The following is a 10,755-nucleotide window of genomic DNA, read 5'->3' on the forward strand; positions in this document are numbered from 1 at the left end:
AGACACACGACATGTTGCAATAAAATATTATTGAAAAAAGTAGGAGCAGGGTAATAGTTTGCTAATCCTTGTTTACAGAACTCTGGCGGCATAGGGGGTAAGAAGCTGTGCTGCTAACCCAAGGCAATCGGTTAACATCCACCAGTTGTTCCATGGGAAAAAGATGAATAATGTCCTTTCAGATTATTTATGTTGTTGTTATGTGCTGTCGAGTCATTTGCGACTCATAGTGACCCTATGTACAACAGCCCTAAACCCTGCTCTATCCTGTGCCAATTTCACTGCCTCCAACACATCCATCCCAATTACCCCAGTCACTGAATTAATCCACCTCATAGAGGGTCTCTCTCGTTCTAATGCGAAACTTATACTTGGACCAGGAGGCAGTCGTCAGAACAGAGCAAGGGAACACTGCATGGTTCAAAATTGGGAAGGGCGTACGCCAGGGATGCATCCTATCTCCATACCTTTTCAACCTATATGCAGAACAGATTATCCAGGAGGCTGGGCTCTATGAGGAGAAATGTAGGGTCAAGATTGGTGGACGATTTATCAACAATCTGTGTTATGCGGATGACACAACCCTGCTTGCTGAAACTGAAGAGGACCTGAAGCGCCTGCTGCAGAGTGTCGAGGACTGCAGCCTACAATATGGATTGAGGCTCGATGTCAAGAAGACAAAGATTCTCACCACTGGACCAATTGGCAGCATCAGGATGGATGGTGAAGAGATTGAGATTGTACACAGCTTTAGTTTGCTTGGCTCCATAGTCAACAGTCTTGGCACCAGCAGCCAGGAAATTAAAAGGCACATTGCCATGGGAAAGTCTGCTGTTAGGGACCTCTCCAAAGTACTGAAGAGCAATGGTGTCTCTCTGGAGACTAAGGCGCATCTGATACAGGCCATGGTCTTCGCAATCACTTGTTTTGCATCAGAGAGTTGGACAATGACAAAAGAGGATAGAAGGAGAATTGATACCTTTGAGCTGTGGTGCTGGAGAAGAGTATTGAGAATACCATGGACTGCTAGGAAAACAAACAGATTTGTCCTGGAAAGGGTTAAACCGGGTGGCTCCTTGGAGGCAAGGATTCTGAGGCTCCATCTAACATACTTTGGAAATGTTGTAAGGAGAAACCTGTCCTTAGAGAGGGACATCATGCTTGAGAAGGTGGAGGGACGGCGCAGGTGGGGAAGGCCCTCTATGAGGTGGATTGATTCAGTGACTGGGATAATTGGGATGGGAGTGTCAGAGGCAGTGCGATTGGCACAGGACAGAGCGGAGTTTAGGGCTGCTGCACATAGGGTTGCTATGAGTCGCAGGCGACTTGAAGGCACATAACAACAACAATATAGAGGGTCTTCCCCTCCTGCGCTGTCCCTCCACCCTGCCAAGCATGATGTCCCTCTCCAAGGACCCGTCCCTCCTTGCAACATGTCCAAAGTATGTCAGACGCAGCCTCAGAATCCTTGCCTTCAAGGAGCAGCCTGGTTTAACCCTCTCCAGGATGAATACGTTTGTTTTCTTGGCAGTCCAGGGTACAATGAATACTCTTCTCCAGCACCACAGCTCAATTCTACTTCTAGCCTCCTTAGTCATTGTGCAACTCTCTGATGCATAGCAAGTGATTGCAAAGACCATAGCCTGTCAGATTAAGAGTTGGACAATGGAATATAAATGCTGAAGGGATTCGGTAGAAGTGAAGAGGTATCCTGGTCGAGGGTGGAGGTGGGACATAAGTGGGTCAACACATTGGGCCAAGGGAGGGACAACACAGTAACTAATGGTTAACTCCACAATGAGGGATTTATCATTCACTGTTCTGTAAATTGCTTGTCTGTCAGATACTGCTAAATCTGAACATTCAGATTAAGACAGACTAGGAAGAAGGATTGGCCAGCCACTTCTGAAAAAAGCAGGTCTCTGAAAACCCTATGTACAAACTAGATTATTTATAGCCCCTGAAAACCCACTGGAGGATCAAGAGTTCATTCATACTTGAAGACACTTAACAACAGTCTTGAAAAATGGATCCTAGAGTGATACCAAGAAATGGGAGTAGAGGATAATCTTGAATCAATTGAAATGGGTCTTCAGCCTCTCTGTGATCAGCTAGTGGAATGAATTTACTCCAGGCATCTGCATATGAGCCATATTGGGATTTGTTATTAATAAAAGGCCCTTCAATTCTATGACTAGTCAGCACCAGTATTCTTTCCTCTCAAATGTTTACCACTACAATTTTAACTAAATTGCTTACTATGGGTAAACCATTTTCCTTACAAGTCTACCTATAGGAGTTATTTTACTCCTGAACATTATACAAATTAGCAATTACTCTCAATGGCATAAATATATATAATGTTTGTTTCCCTGTGATGATGTCAATAGAGAATATAATCACTGGCAATTGGGTAAAATGACAGTATTCTTTGGCTTACAGTCTTTTCTAGCAAAAGACCTGGAAAAACAGCCTTACAAATGCTAGCTTTTATATCTAAGTCTTTTATGTTTAAGGTTCTAGCACTTACATATGGAGTTCCTAGGCTGTAAAGACACTTAAGTGTTTTGCCTCTAACTGAAATGTTGACAGTCTGAACCCACCTGGAGGTACTGCAGAAGAAAAGCCTGGGATCTGCTTCTGAGAGGTCACAGCTGCTGAAACTATGTGAAGTAGTTTTATTTTAACATACCTGAGGTCCTCCTGAGATGTCATGAGTTCTCATTGACATCTGGTTTAGTTTGGTTTTGCACTGGATTTCTTTGAAAGGTGCTTCTGAACATTCATCCACTGTTATCTTTTTGTGGACTACTGTGCCACATGTTTTGGTTTGGTTTGGTTTTTCCTATGCCCTTCCTCTTTTACTTATAATGTTGTTGTGGCTGTTGAGTCAAAACTAACTCATAGCTGACCCTCTAGTGGGTTTTTAGGGGCAGTTAATCGCATGGGAGAAGATTGCCCATCCTTCTCCCGTAGAGCTACTGGTGGATTTGAACTGCATGCCTTTGGGATTGCAGCATAACTTCTTGCCATAAGGCCACCAAAGCTCCCTACTTCTAGTAGTACAGCTTTTTATTCTCTTGGAACGTTGCCATCTCTCCTGAGAGCTTAGCTCAAAACACCAAACATTGGTTGTTATGTGACGTTGAGTCTCTTGTGACTCCTAGTTACCATATGTACAAGAGCCCTAAATCATCCTCTATCCTGTGCCAACCTCACTGTCTCCAATACACCTACTCCCACCACCCCAATCACTGAAATGATCCATCTCATCGACGGTCTTCCTCTCCTGGGCTGTCCCTCCATTCTCCCAAACATGATGCCCCTCTCCAAGGACTGGTCTCTTCTTGTAGCATGCCCAAATTATGTCAGACAAAGCTTCAGAATCCTTGACACAAGGAGCAGCCTGGCTTCACAATCTCTAGGATAAACCTGATTGTTCTCCTAGCAGTCCATGGTATATTCAACACTCTTCCCCAGCACCACAGCTCAAAGGTATCAATTCTCTTTATTTAATCCCTAGTCATTGTCCAGCTCTTCAATGTGTAGCATGCAATTGAGAAGACTATAGCCTGGATTAGGTGCACCTTAGTCTCTAGCCTGATGTCATTGCTCTTCAGTACTCTGGAGAGGTCCCTCATAGCTGACTTTCCCAATGCGATTCATCTCTTGATTTCCTGGCTGCTGGTACCAAGAGTGTTGACTGTGGAGCCAAGGAAACTAAAACTGTTAACTATCTCAATCTCTTCACCATACATACTGATGCTGCCAATTGGCCCAGTGATGAGAATTTTCAGTTGTTTGGTTTTTGGTGATTTTTTGTTTTTTGTGTTTTTTTGGGGGGTGGTGGTGTTGTGTCTTTTTTATGTTGAGCTTCAGTCCATATTGAAGTCTGCAGTCCTTGACCTTCTGCAGCAAGTACTTTAGGTCCTCCTCCGTTTCAGGAAGCAGGGTTGTATCATCTGCATAACACAGGTTGTTGATAAATCTTCCACAAATCCTGATGCCACATTCCTCTTCATTCAACCCAGTGTCCAGGATGATCTGTTCTGCATACAGATTGAAAAGGTATGGAGACAGAATACATCCCTGGTGGGATGTACATCCATACAGTGTCTCCTTGCTCTGTTCTGATGACTGCCTCTTGGTCCAAGTATAGGTTTCACATAAGCACAATCAAATGTTCTGGGATTCCCATTCTTCTCAGAGTCAGCCACAGTCTGTTGTGATCCACATAGTTAAAAGCCTTTGCATAGTCAGTGAAACACAGATAGGCATTCCACTTTCTGCCAAGATCCATCTAACATTAGCTATAATATGCCTATTACCACAATTTCTTCAAATCCAGACTACACATCTGTCAGTTCTTTGTTGACGTGCTGCTCCAGTTGCTTTTGGATAATTTTCAGCAGAATCTTGCTTGCATGTGATATTAATGATATTGTTCAATAATTTCCACACTCTGTCAGGTCACCTTTCTTTGGAATGAGAACAAATATCTATCTTTTCCAGGCATTTGGCCAGGTGGCTTTCCTCCAGATTTCTTGGCACAACTTAGTAAGCACATTCAGGGCAGCATCTGTTTGTTCAAATATGTCAATTGGTATGCTGTATGTTGGTATGTTCTATTCCTAGAGCCTTGTTTTTTGCCAGTTCTTTAAGAGCAACTTGAACTTCCTCCTTCATCACCACAGGCTCTTGCTCATACATTCTTTCTTGAAATTCTTCTGTGTTGGCCAATTCCTTCTGGTACAGTGACTCTGTGTACTCCTTCCAACTTCTTTTAATTCTTCTTGGATCATTTAACACTCTACCCAAAGTATTATTAAGTATTGCCACTTGTGGCTTGAATTTGTTTTTCAACTCCTTCAGCTTAAGATATGCTGAACAAGTTTGGCCCTTTTGATTTTCTGACTCTAGCTCTTTACACATTTCATTATAGTATCTTCCTTTGTTGTCCGGAGCTACCCTTTGAAATTTTCTGTTCATGTTTTTAATTTCTTGATTTCTTCCTTGAGCTTTGGCTTCTCAGTGCTCTAATATAATATAGTTTTGAAATTTTCCTTTCCCTAAAACCCAGGCCAAGCCCTGGACTTTGAAAGTAAGCCCTAATATACACCTAGGATTTGTAGGGTGGTTTGTTGAGGGTTTTTTTGGTTGTTGTTTGTTTGTTTTAGTATCAATAGTATGCAAACTGGGTCTCCTGGATTAGTCAACAATCAGCTGTAGGCTGGAAGGCTTTTGTTTATGTCAATTAGAACGTGATGGGCAGGCTTTTGCATTTAAAAGTCAGTTGGGCCACAACTATCTCCAGTTTAGAGGCTCATGTGTGAATAGAAGATAACAGATTATACATCTAAATAGGAGGAGAGATTTTAATAAAAGGACGATGTAAAAAGTATCAAGGTCAGAGAAGTATATTGCAATATCATCAGAACTACTTACTATGTCTTAGACATAAGATGAAATAGTAGGGAGTGGCAACTTGGATGTGGATAGAGTAGTTGTGTAGGCAGGCCTGCTAGGAAGATGTTTTGATTTTTCTAGAGAGGATTCACCAATCCATGGCAACACCATCTTCCATCATATCTATGCCACTCGTTGGCAAAATAGAACCAGATGCCAGAACACAAGAGAGAATGCTGATATAATTCAGTGCAGAGCCAGGAAGACAGTGGTAGAGAGTAGTCCTGGAGGTAAAAACATCCAGACCATCCTAGCTCTTTCCCAAATTGTGAGTATGAATTGTCGTTTGTTTTGTCTTTGTCTTTTACACTATTTGGAAAGTTAAGAAGTAGCCCTTGTTCTCTCTTGTCAAGAATTAAGAATATTAGAACCTACAATGTCCCTTCCAAGCCAGGTTTAGAAGAGCCCATGGAACTAAAGGTTGTTGTTGTTGTTATGTGCTGTCGAGTCGTTTGTGACTCATAGCAACCCTATGTACAACAGCTGGCTCGCCCTTCTTTGGGATGGGAACAAATATAGACCTCTTCCAGTCAGTTGGCCAAGTGCTTGTTCTCCAGATTTCTTGGCACAAGTTTGTGAGTACATCCACGGCAGCATCTGTTAGCTGAAATATGTCAATTGGTATACCATCTATCTATTCCGGGGGCCTTATTTTTTGCTATTTCCTTCAAAGCAGCTTGAACTTCTGCCTTCATCACCATAGGCTCTGGCTCAAATGCTATTTCATTAAATTCTTCTGTATCTGCCAATTTCTTTCAGTACAATGACTCAGTATATTCCTTCCATCTTCTTTTGATAACTCCTGGATCATTTAACATTCTGCGTAAAGCATCCTTGATTGTAGCAACTCGAGGTTTGAATTTGTTCTTCAGTTCTTTGAGCTTAAGAAATGCTGAATGAGTTCGGCCCTTCTGATTTTCCGACTCTAGCTCCTCGCACATTTCATTGTAGTATTTTGCTTTGTCATTCCGTCCTGGCTTTTGGAATCTTTTGTTCAGCTCTTTAGTGTCTTGGATTCTTCCTTGTGCTTTGGCTTCTCTACGTTCCAGCGCAATCTTCAGAGTTTCTTCTGACATCCATTTTGGTCTTTTCTTCCTCTTCGGTCTTTGTAATGACCCCCTGCACTCTTCCTGGATGAGACATCTAACATCCTCCCACAACTCATCTGGTCTTTGCTCATTAGTGTTTAAGGCCTCAAACCTGTTCCTGAGATGATTCTGAAATTCAAGTGGTATGATATTAAAGCCATATTTTGGCTCCTGTGGATTTGGTTTAATTTTCCTCAGCTTCAGCTTGAACTTGCACATGAGTAGTTGGTGGTCTGTTCCACTATCAGCTCCTGGCCTAGTTTTCACAGCTGATGTTGAACTTCTCCAGCGGATTTTTTCACAGATGTAATCAATCTGATTCCTATGCATACCATCAGGTGAAATCCATGTGTATAATCTATGTTTATGTCTCTTAAAAAACATATTTGCAATGAATAAGTCATTGATTGTGCAAAATTCAATCATTCTATCTCCAGCTTCATTTCTGTCACCATGTCCATGTTTTCTAACTACTTCTTCTTCCCTGTTCCCAACTTTTGCGTCCCTGTCGCCCATTATTATCAATGCATCTTGATTGCATGTTAGATCTATCTCTGCCTGTAAGAGTTGGTAGAAATCATCTATTTCGTCTTCTTTTGCTCTGGTTGTTGGTGCATATATCTGGATGATAGTAGTGTTCACTAGACTTCCTTGTAAGCGTATGGATATAATCCTATCACTCACAATTTTGTACTTGAAGATTGACCTAGAAATTTCTTTTTTGAATATGAAAGCAACTCCATTTTTCCTCACCTTTTCGTCTCCAGAATAATATATCATATGATCATCTGACTCGAAATGCCCCGTGCCAGTCCATCTCATCTCACCAATGCCTAGTATGCCAATATTTATGCGTTCCATTTCTTTCTTAACAATTTCTAATTTTCCTACATTCATGGCTCTCACATTCCATGTTCCAATCACTAGTGTCTGCTAAAGGTATCATCACAAATGTCAAATGGACCGTGGCAGAGAATACCATAGGAATGTCTGTTATTTCATTGACTATGCAAAGGTATGTGACTCTATGTGGAGCACAACGTGGCTAACCTTGAGGAAAATAAGAATCCTAGAACACTTGATTGTGCTCATCCAAAATCTGTATCAGAATCTGAAAGCAATTGTGAAAACAGAGCAAGGAAACACTGCATGGTTGAAGATCAGAAAAGGGGTGCATTAGGGATGAGTCCTTTCTCTATACCTTTCAATTTATACGCAGAATAGATCATTCAGGAGACTGGACTCTATGAGGAAGAATGTGGCATCAGGATTGGAGGAAGACTCATCAACAACCTGTGTTTATGCTGATGACAGAACTTTGTTTGCTGATACTGAGGAAAGCTTGAAGCATTTGCTGCAGAAAGTAAAGAAAGGACTGTATCCTACAATATGGATTGAAGCTCAATATAAATAAAATGAAGATTTTCACCACTAGTTCAATTGGCAGCATCATGATAAATGGAGAAGAAATTGAGATTATTAATTTAAGTTTGCCTATTTCCACAATAAACACTCATGGCACCAGCAGTCAGGAAATCAAAAGAGACTAAAATGGGCCTAATCCAAGCAAGTCTTTGCAATTACTTGTTACACATCAGAAAACTTGACAATGACTAAGGATGACAGAAGAAGCACTGATGCTTTTGAGTTGTTGTGTTGGAGAAGAATGTTGAACATACAATGGACTGCCAAGAGAACTAATAGGTCTGTCTAGGAGAAGGTAAAGTCAAGCTGTTGCAAGGATTTTTGTTTGTTTGTTTGTTTTTGCCTTTCACACTGGATCTTTTCCACTTTCTTTATCCACCAATTGTGCAACCCAATGATTATGACCCCTATCCTCACCCCTGTGCTCCCTTCTTCTCTCCTTTGATCTTCATACACGTTTTACTAGTTATCTACTTCTACAATAATGGTCTTGTACCATATTTGTTCTTATGGGACTGAGTTAGCTCACTTAGAATGCTGCTCTCCAGTTCATCCCAAGTTAGGTAGTGATTTATAAAATCATTGCTCTTGCTTGCTGAGTAGTATTCCATTGTGTGAATGTACCAAAGTTTCTCAAGGAGGCAAGGATTTTGAAGCCACATTTCACATACTTTGAACATGTTGCCAGGAGGAACCAGTCCCTGGAGTAGGACATCATGCTTGAAAGGGTGGAGGGACAGAGCAGGAGAGGAAGACTCCAAATGAGATAGATTGACACAGTAACTGAGGTAATAAGGGTAGGCGTGTCAGAGACAATGAGACTGGTTCAGGACAAAGCAGTGTTCAGAGCTGTTGTACAAAGTGTTGCTTTGAGTTGTGATAGACTCAACAGCACATAACAACAACAATAACATGTCCCTTCTGTGAAGAGCTCATTAGAAATAAATGCATTTTAAAGTAGTGATAACAATTTATGTCTGAAGTCATGTGAATACTGGCTGGGTGCTTGCGGGAGTTATTTAAAATTTTGTGACTCAGTTTTCTCATTTACAACATGGGGATAATAACAGTACCTGCCTGGTGAGATGGTTGATAACAAGTAAAGAGCTTGGAAGAGTGCCTGGCACATCAAAATGAAACAAACAAAGCCCATTGTCGTTGAATTGATTCCAATTCATAAAGACTGCAGGTGTAACAGTAGAATTGCTCTGTAGGGTTTTCTTACCTGTCCTTTTATTTTTATTTCATTTTTATACTGATTTACTTACAAAGTTCATAAAGTTTGTATAAATTGTTTTTTCACCCTGGACTTATCCTCTTTCCTTTACCCATCCCTCCCTCTACCCATCAAATTGTGTGACCCTATGATTAACACACCCCCCCCCACCCCAGATCCTTGTACTCATTCTACAATAATGGTCTTACACAGTATTTGTCTTTATGAGTGACTCCCATGTTAGGTAGTAATTTACAAAATCAATGCTGTGCTCTTTACCAGAGCAGATTGCCAAGCCTATTTGTGACAACATTAAGTGGATTGAAACCATCAACTTTAAGATTAGCCGTTGAGCACAACCCTTTGTACTGCCTAGGGATTTGCCTGGCACATACAACTGATTGCCATAGAGCAGATTCTGACTTACATTTCTGAAGCCTGTAAATCTTTATGGAAGAAGAGGTCCCATATTTTTCTCTACAGTCAGTTGGTAGATTCAAACCACTAACCTTTTAGTTTACAGTCAATATATAACATACTATGCTACCAGGACTCCTTGCTTGGTATGAAATGGGCGTTATTTACACATATGGGTGATTTCCTTATATCAGGCCCAGGCTAATACAGCTTATTGATGTTTAGTCATTCACATCATATATCAACAAACTTAGATCGTATTGTTGGGATTCCTTTTAACGTGTAACTCAAACTATGATGAACACATTGATACAAGAATAGCAATATTCTGGCTTGATTGCAATATTTTATCACTTGAGATTTTGTAGAATCTCTTCCCTGAAAAGATGAGAGGACCTCCAGTTGAATCTTGTTTGAATTTTCTTTGCTTCATCTCTAAGCCTCAACCAGTGCCCTGTGTCGTTCCATTCCTTTCTTGTACCAGGGCTGTTTAAAGGTAGAGAATTTGGTCTTTATGACACCAGAGGTATAATAGCCAAACTCAACAATGTCTACGGTATAAAAGAATATTTCTGTAATTACATATTCTTATACAAATCTTTGTGAATTTTAAACATGAAGAATTTCATCTTACTTTAACCAGACTTTTCCAAGGAGATCTGCTTCCAGTTAGCAACTCCACAGAGTAGGTGTCCTTCTCTCACCTGGAAGTGCTTGAAACGATGTGCTAATTATCTGTTACTCTAGTTATCTGTAACAATTAGGCCCCAAATGCAGTGTCTATTATTTCAGTCTCTGAGGGTCAGAAATCTAGATTTGACTTAGCTGATTTCCTCACACTCTCCTTTTCTCCTAAGAGTTCAGTCAAAGTGCTGGCTGACTGTCATGGGCAGGCTCAACTGGAGGAGGCTGCTCTTTGAAGCTCACTCACATGACTACTAGTAGGCTTTAGGTCCAGTCTGATGGTTGGCCATGTCCCTTGCCAAGTTGTTGTTGTTGTTAGGTGCCATCGAGTCATTTGCGACTCATAGCAACCCTATGTACAACAGCCCTAAACTCTGCTCTAACCTGTGCCAATCGCATTACCTCTGACTCACCCATCCCGATTACCCCAGTCACTGAATCAATCCACCTCATAGAGGG

This window comes from Elephantulus edwardii, unplaced genomic scaffold (assembly GCF_000299155.1).
Source record: "Elephantulus edwardii isolate Elephantulus edwardi_28Jun2011 unplaced genomic scaffold, EleEdw1.0 scaffold00038, whole genome shotgun sequence".
Taxonomy (NCBI): domain Eukaryota; kingdom Metazoa; phylum Chordata; class Mammalia; order Macroscelidea; family Macroscelididae; genus Elephantulus; species Elephantulus edwardii.